Here is a 9,295-nt window from a genome sequence, read left to right as displayed (position 1 = left end):
ATGCAGCAGATCCCATCTGAAGGGAGGTGCCCAGCTCCCTCAGAGGCACGAAGCTGCCATGTCCTAGGTGGTCTGCTCAGCCCACCACTCCCATGGGGACATTCCAGATTTCCAGGGTTGGCTACATGGAAGGAAACATGCCCATTCAGACTCCAGGGGAGTCACACATTTAACTCCTCTGCACCAGGTTTGATAGATTTTCTTGACAGGGAGATAATGGGGCATTTTGGGCCTCATCCTTTTCTTCAGTTCCTTGGATTTAGCTGGAATTCCTTGGAGATTAAAACAGGCAAGTTTAAATAGCATTTCATTTCATCTCTGGCTTGCTTTACTGAGGTCCTCTTGTGACAGACTCACAAACATTATTCATTAGTTTGCTCACCTATCCGTACCCCTACCCAGCTACCCAATATTCGAAGACAATCAACAAATTAATGATTTCACATTTTCAGCCCATTAAATTATTTATTGCTGGTGTCAATAGAAAGTTTTTAAAAGGTAAAATATATTTGTATATTGACTGCCAATTCTACATGGATGTAATGGCACCAGGCAGTGTACCACATCATGAAATAAAAATTAAATTGTAGTTGGGCTTTTAAATCAACTCAATTAAAATAAAGAGATTCTTGGCTTGATATAGGGAAATATTTGTATTTCCAATTCTATTTGTTAATACATTGACATATGTGCTATTTTTTAAATGTAGCACTAAGTGCACTTTCTGTCAATGCCATAGATTTTTTAATAGACTGAGAAAATGCATTTCATTTCTTCTTATTTTCCTTCAATACATCATTTGGTTCTGCTTTTTTGCCTGCATGAAATTCATTTTCTAATGGAAATATTTGTTTTGTAAATCAAATATGTATTATGCACAAAATGCAAAGCACAAATTAAATTATGTTAATGAAATGAAAGAGATATGAAATGCATATTTCATGGACAAAACATAACCTCAGCAAACAACCATTTCTTGATAAAATCTTTAAACACAATCTCATTCTGTGACAGACATATTGTTAAAGCAGATAGCACCTCATTTAAATGGTTTCCTTTAATATTAGTGCTTAGTATATAATTGTAAATAACTTTTGGGATGAAAAACCAATAATGAAATACTGTCTTTAATAGTTTGCTATTGATGTCAGCATAAAATTTGTAGTAGTTGAATATTGGAAATTGGGAGTGCGCACACATATAGTCAAAAGCTGTAAATGATTGCATATTTAAATAGAGCTGACTAAGGCAAAGATGTTATAGATATTAGTAATAGGCAGAAAATTATGCTGACCTAACATTATTTGACAAAACCCACTGTTTTAAATTATATATTGGTTACACTTAATGAATAATAGATTCTGTAGGTGTTGTTTCCCAGATCACAATGCTGATGACACTATATGTTGGAGACTTCTTAGTCTTCCTTCTGACAATAAAGCAGGTAGAGCCCACAAAGGCCACCAGAACACAAAATTGTATCCATGGGTCTCCAACCTAGCATAGTCTTCTGCAGGACAAACACTCCCAAAGATAGGAGCAAAAGACATATTCCTGAACAAATACAATGCAAGAAAAAGCACTTGACACACAGGAGGGGATTTCAGGCAGGTCTTGGGTTGCTGTGCCCTCGTAAGTAGTAGAGCCAATATAGAGATCCCACCCATTTGTTGGGTTTCATCACTGTTTTGCCAGCAATCAGATTCAGTGGATTGGCCCACATCTGTGGCATACATTCCTCTGTCCTCCTCTCTGCCTTGAGCACACATGAAATCCAGAACAGAGAGAGCTCTTGATATGTAAGCCAGTTCTTTCAGACTTTTTAGGGCAGCAAAGAATGTATTAAATCACTAAAGGGACATCTGTCTCTTCTCTACTATATTATTTTTATCAAAAATGCTAAGAAGGAGAAAGAACATGATGCAGAGTTAAAAGAAACAACCAGCCCCAAAACTCAGATGATCATTAGAGAGCTGGGAGATGCCTGTAATCTAACAGGTGATAAGAAGACCAAAGCGCTTATTTGAATGTTGCTATTCTTTGCGTGAAAGCAGGAGAGCTCTACATAATTAATTGGGATCTGCTTTATTTTCTGAAGGAGAACATATTTGTTTTTATATTAAGTATTACAGAAGACACTTAAGATTCAGGCACTGATACCTGATAATTGTTTATCATTGTTTTTTGCAGGAGGGAAGCAAGATTGATGGACAAACTAGGACAGTGTTGTCTGGAGGCCTTTGGCTTTTAAGTCACTGTGGTTTTAGTTCTTAGACCAGTATCATAACTGGCTCGAGGCTGGCTGGCAACTCATTCCATTTTTGCAGTGGATGATACTGCATATCAGTATCTGCAACGATTTGGTTAGAGCAGTTGCCTATGAGAGCAGTGACAACGGTGCAACAATGGTGGAAGTCCTCTCAGCCTTTTTGGAGAAGCCCAGAGACACCTGCCCAGTGCCCAGTGTGACATCAGATGCCCCTGTGGCACGGGGTGCTCAGTGAGGCCATGGCTGGGATCCCGAGCGATGGAACACCCACGCCGCTGTGGCACCCCAAGCACTGCCCACAGGAGCCCGGGCATGGCCAGGCATGGACCAGCTAAGAGTCAGATCAGAACAGGCTACAATAGGAGGGACCAAAAAATTCATTAAAACCACAAGCCTGCCTCCCAGCTAATAAAATATGTTACTCCAAGGTTCAAACTGCCACCCAGGGCTGCTTTCTCCACTTCCCCTGCACATCCCACAGCTGTTGGAATGTGTTGTACCACTGCACTGTCTGAACTTTCCCATCCCCAAACAGCATCTCCAGGCAGGAAAGTACCCCCAAAATGACAGATTGCCCCAGGCTGGGCCTCTCTCCACTGGCTGTGCTACTCCAGTACCTCCCTGTGCCAGCAGCTCAATCTCTGCTACTGCTGAGGACGTCTCTCCAAGAAGGGAGGCTTTGTGCCATCCTCTGCATGCTGTCAGCCATCATGCTGAGATAACTTTCCACTTTGCTCTGAGGCATAGACAGGTGCCTTTAGTAATGTTCACAACTGCCTTGATACCAAATACGTAACTCTGAGATAAGCTGGGCAATAAATACATGTAGTAAACACAGTGCAGCAACACGACAGCAGAGAGCTGCGGAACTAAAGAGGGCTCTCCCCATCCCTACATTAAATTATTTATTAATCATACCTGCCCTATTGCCCTCCATCACAGGCACCTCAGCACTGTGATGGATTAATGGGGACACAGGAACGCAGCATCCCTTTAGTGAGTAAAACAAGTGACCAAATTCTGCACGCCCTTCGTAGCAGGATGGCCACAAAACCTGCTCAGGGCTCCCTGAAATGGGTGGGCTTTGATCAGTTGCATGGTGGGATCTTGGACAGGAACAGGGTACAAATGCTGTTGAGGTTTAAAAAGAAGAGGACAGCAAAATGTCTGAATGAGATTAACAGTACCGCCTGCCTTTGCTTCTGGCATAACAAAAAAATGCAACCAAAATAAACAGTGCAGCTGTGTGAATCTGAGCTCCTTTTGAACCAGGCCATCAAACTGTCTCTCTGCCGTAAAGTAAAAACCTTCCAAACACTTCCAGAATCTCCAGACTTGGCAATTTCCCCAGGATAACCCAGTAAATTGCTGGGGAGAAAAAAAAGTATCCCATGTATCATAAAATACTGGAATTTTATCCCAAGCAAAGGCCAAAAACTTCTCCAGAGGGAGAATCCAAAGCCTAATCTCCGGATATTCAGAGCTGAGGAAGGGTTTCCTCCCAGTGCATCGAGGAATTCTCTCTGTCTGTTCAAAAGCCATTTGACTGGAGAACAATAACACAGAGAAGGCATGCTAGGGAAGAAAATGTCTCAAAAGAGTGCCAGGATTTGGGAGCATGGCTACAATGGATCTTGAGGGTCATGGAGTAAATTCTCCAGCTATTGAAGACAACTGTGTCACTGCAGAGCTGCTGATGTGGCATTAGGAATCATCCCTATTTGGTCAAACCAGGCTGGGTACTTTCCTGTGCCATAAAACCAATTCCAGACTTCCTATTTGTTATTTGAGTAGAAACTATGAGATACAAACTATTCTGAGTCAATGGAATTATGGAGATTTAAATCAGAGTAAAACCTGGTCCCTAACATATCCGTTGTGTATATACCACCTATAGAAGAATAATGGATGCTAAATCTAAGTTGTGCTTCCTACACTTATTTCATATGAAATACAATTTTTTATCCATTTTATCAATTTTCTAAAATGAATCTTTCCCTTTTTCATTATCAAATTTCAATCTTATATCATTTCCAGTACCACCCCAAGCCATTCTGGAGTTCTCGTTTACATCACTAGAGATTAATATTAGGTGTTTGTAAAAGGAGGATATTAGCTTCTCCCTTATATCTGTCAAAATTAATAACTTCTCTATCACAGATAACTCCAGGTCAATATTAGATTCATAGATGTGGCCAGAAATAAAATGTATGGAAATATAATATCTCATTTATAAGTATCCAAAAAAAAAAAAAGTGTTTTCATTATTGAAATTTAGACTGCAACTGTTCTAAAGATCAAAAGACTTTGAGGTCTGAACATATCTGCCATATGGCCTTAGCCTTTCAAATAGAAAACAAATTGGAGGTCAGCCCAGGGGAGAAGAGAGAAGTGAATTTTCTACAAGCAGGGCAAAGGAAGGCATCAGGATCCTCTCCCAATTGCATTTGTGTTTCTGTCTAAATGTATATTATGGCCAGAAGAAAGGCTCCAGACATAAATGTTTGTTCAATGATTGATGTAAATACTTGGGTGATGATTGATAACGGTTGTGTCTGGCAGATGTCCACCTCCTGCACGGCTGATCCACTGTGGTAGCTCCTGATGTTGTGCTGATTTGAAGGGAATAACACGTTCAAAGTGACCATATTGCAGCAAGAATATCCTGTGCTCTTGGTCCAGCAGAGACGATGTTGATTATATTTGTTAATGAACCATACTGTTGTCTCCTAAAATCTACTGATTTGAGAGCATTAGCAGACACAAAGCTCATCTGTGGCCTAGTGGAGGTAAAGCAACGTGGCCATCTCCCGTGGAGCACTCCTGACTTGCAGGACTCTCTCAAACTCCAGGCATGTTTAAGAGTTGTACCAGAGACACGGTCAGTGCTAAAGCGTGCTCTGTGCACTGGAGTTCAGCTGTTCTGTCAGAGTCCTTAAACACAGACCAGGCCACGTAGCTTTCACACTTCTGATGTGAACATAATTCTAATTTTGACTGACTTTCCTGGCTTCCCAGCTGGCTGTCCCCATCTCAGCGCCGTGACCGTGCCACAGAGGCAGAGCTCAAAGCCTTGCACGCAGATTGTGGGCTCAGGAGAGGAAGATGAAAAGAGCGTTGCCAATGCGAAATCTATTTTTTACATAAGATTCAAGGGAGAAGGTGAGATAAATACATGCTGTGGGAATACAACAGAGGAGAAGCTGTATGAGTTATGCTTTCAGAAGTAAATAACATTGGAGCTAGTGATTTAAAGGTTGTTAAATGAATTTTCCCAACTATTTTATTCACTGTGATCAAAATTATATCAGTGATGTTCTTACTAATATATCCCATTTGGCTCAATAATCTTTTATTTGTAATTACAGGTGAAAAGGTCATTTTAAGAAAGCCTGTATGGGCTTTAAAGAATTATGCTGCTTTCATTTTGTTTTTATAAGCAATTGAGGATAGAGGGCAAAATTAACTAATGCTACTTTCTGCGAGAAAAATATTAAAACATCTTCAGTTCATATCCTCCTTTGCCCAAAGGAGTTTTTCCTATTGCTCTTCTTCAACCCCTGGCTTTGTGCACTGACTGCTCCCTGCAGCTGTGTGGGCAGTGTGGCACCAGCCACCAACCTGCCACGGGGAAGCAGCATCTCCTCCCCCTTTTCTTCCTCATCTCCTCAAACTCTGGATGACCCATAGTAAAACCCTTTTAACAAGGGTTCGTTCCTTGCTGACCCAGTTAAAACGCTGCAAAAATAAACATGAGCCGTTTTTTTTTTTCCCCTGTGGCTTTGGGATCCATTTCAAGCATGGAAAGAAGCAGCCCTACCTGGGTGTAAGGCATGGGGAAGGGAGAGCAAAACAGCCAGCTGGGAAAAGAGTTGTCTTTAACGGGAAAGCTTCCAGGGAGGCACATTTATATCTATATTCTTCTTGGGTGTCTTATGCTGCACTGAGATCACAGTGGTCGGATGCTTGACCCCAAGCAAAGTTCTGGGCACGCGGCGGCACCGGAGGCAGTATAAACACGGAGTGTAAACACCACTCAGCTCCATGAGCTCCCATTTGTCTCCTTGTCTGCTTGATGCTGATATACTATTTCCACAAAGGACCATGTTTCTGAAAATTCAAAATAAGTGAAACCCTCTTCAGCAGCCGATGAATGCTGAAGGTCAAGTGAAAGCAGAACGCTGGTGCCCAGGACCCCAGGGACAGGTACCCACCAGGCAGCTGCTGGCGCGGAGCCGGCGGCACCGCTCACTCCAGAGGTCCCTTTTGAACCGGCACACCCTTCCCTCTAAGCATCACATAGATGAAAAGCTGCATCTGTATGAAGGAAAGCATTCCCTGACCCAGCTCACCACATTTTGGTTTGAAGTGCTGTTTGTCACCACTAAGCACTACTCTCCCCACCAAGGAGTGGTATTTCTCCCTGGAGTTGCTCTCTGCTTTAATAGGGTGTGAATGCCTGAAACAGCTACGGTGCAGTAATAATTGTTATTCATGTTTGGCTCCTAGTGGGGAAACACAAAAGCTGCCACATGAACTTTTCTACTTGAAGATGATACCAACATGTATATTATTTCAAAAGATGGGGAATATGTCTTTGTGACCTAACCTAGCTGAACTCATAAAAACAATGGCATCTCCTTCACTGGGGAGAATAAAATATTGAAACAGGACTCAGAGAAGATCAATTAATCAGCCCATTTCCTCATGTACAAACACAACCCTTAGACCTCAGTTCTGAGAGGTTTACACACACCTCTACAAAAACATTCCCCACTGTAGTTGTTTTTCTTAACACTGGAAATCAGAAAAAGAAAAAACCTGTTCCTTCAGTATCAATCAGCTTCAAATACTGGGCTAGGGTTGAGGGCCTACAAGTTTAACCTCCAGGTTCAGAGGACTAAAAAAAGAAAGGACAAGGAGAAAGAGGAGGAGGAAAGCTGCATGTCTGATTTTGCACTGAGGTGAGGGCAGGGAGGGTCTTCCCATCTAGTGATGGACAAAGAGGAACCTACAAAGAAGGTGAAAACTGCAACAAATTGCAGATGGCTTTTTACAGGGGTTTTGGAAAAAAAGCAGCTGCAACCAGCTCTGCTTCCCGGGTAGCCTGGAGAGGCTCCTCCCTCCGTCAGGGCTGTTTATAGGACAGGTGAAGTGAGACTCAGCAGCAAGTGAGTATAACCTGCCCATGAGTACCTGGGAGACTTACAACAGAAAAATGCTTCTGGCCATCAGAATAAGGAGATTTTGAAACATCCTTCCAAGATAATCAGTTTTAAGATGCCTCCTGTGCAGTTGACTGTTGAGTTCAGTCCAACATTCTTGCAATACCAAGACCAGATACTCCTTCTCATTCTGTCTTCTTCTGAAGGAGAAAAGGAGAAAACAAAAAAACAACCAAATCATCCTCAACAAGTTAAATGGTTTTTTGGTGCATTTGATGGACGTTGTTGGGCAGGGCTAGGTGGGAGCTTTAAAAAAGTCTGCAAATATTCATTCATGTTTTTAAATGAATTTACTGCAGCCACATTGATTTCCCCCTGGGATTTGCTTTCTGCACACTTTTGAACAATCAAGTTTTACTGGGCAAATGTTTGCACAAGGCAAATTTCAAAATTGCATGCAGAGACAGAATTTTTTGTCTTTTCATGCCAGACATGCTTGTAGGCTTCTCCAATGAGCAGGCAGAAACAATATCATGTGATTTATCTGACCCATCACAACCAACACACATACCTTGACTAACGAAGATCAGACACCCACAGTTGTTTGTGATCAAGACACAGAGTTGTTTTTTTAATTATAAAGCTATCCATCAGTAATTTCAAATAATAAGTAAATTGGAGGGAATTGTGATCTGTCTCCAGATAGTCTGTGAGCAGAGAAAGCAGCTAAATTTGTTGAATAAATTATTCATTATGGATTATTCGCTCAGCTCTACTGCAATAGCAGTGACATTGTTTAATTTAATAGCACATTAAGGGATCTTTTTCCTTACACAAATGAGTGCATTGCTCCCAGCAAGTTGACTCTTGAAGATGCAATTCTGGAAACCTGTGAGAGCAGCTACCCCTGTCCAATTAGGTTTTGAGCAGAGAGGACCCTCATAACACACCACTGACTATATTTGGCTACAGCCCTTGTGTGGGGATACAAACGTGCTTGACAGAATTCAGGGCTATGCAAGTCCTGGAAAAAGAACTAGAAAACAACCACTTCACTTTGTAATTGACTGTGCTTTGAGGTAGATCTGAAAATACCAATGCCAAAAAGCCAGCTTTTATTCAGATCTCATCTGACCCTGGAGAAGCCAGTGCATTTTATCTGAGCCCTGTAAAGTCTGGCAGCTCCTTTTCCCATCCCCAGCCATGCTGGAGCTCAAAATCCACAGCCAAACTCAAGAATAGTGAAACTCTTCCAACTAAACCAACCCTTTCTGAAGAGCTACTGCAAGAGTCCTGTTGATTTTGTTGATTGTCTTGATTGTCTCTGGAGACGACATAAAGAATGGGAATATTTGTATAGCTCATTTTACAACTAACTACCTGCAGAGGAAACTTCCCCAGTGACTTTTTCTCCTCTGAGAAATTAAGATCTTCAAAGTCCCAAGGACCTAGTATTCAAACAGCTGCAAAACATCGTGACACACCGGCTCTGGCCCTATTTCTTGATCACTTTTGCAGATGTGGGTCACCCAGACTCTCACTCTCTGCGACGCCCAGGGCTGACTGGGGAGCATCAGCTGACACACACCCTGAAGCACTGCCCATGGACACACAGCTCTGCCTCCAGCCCCTCTAACACCACTGATGGCCTTCTGCTGGACTCCCAGCACAACACCAAGATCATTTTTTGGGGCCTAATGAGGCCCATGGAAGTGAGGGTCGAGGACTGGCCAGCCACAGGCAGGTACAGGGGCTGAGCCTATTGAATCCTTCACACCAAAAGTGTGGTGTTTGTGGGACCCTGACAGTGAGTGCCACACAGACCCAGGGAAGGGTTCATGCAGGTGGAGATAGATTAAAT

This window comes from Corvus cornix, chromosome 11 (assembly GCF_000738735.6).
Source record: "Corvus cornix cornix isolate S_Up_H32 chromosome 11, ASM73873v5, whole genome shotgun sequence".
In the NCBI taxonomy this organism is placed as follows: Eukaryota; Metazoa; Chordata; class Aves; order Passeriformes; family Corvidae; genus Corvus; species Corvus cornix.
The sequence above is the reverse complement of the archived record's forward strand: the minus strand, read 5'-3'. Positions refer to the sequence as shown.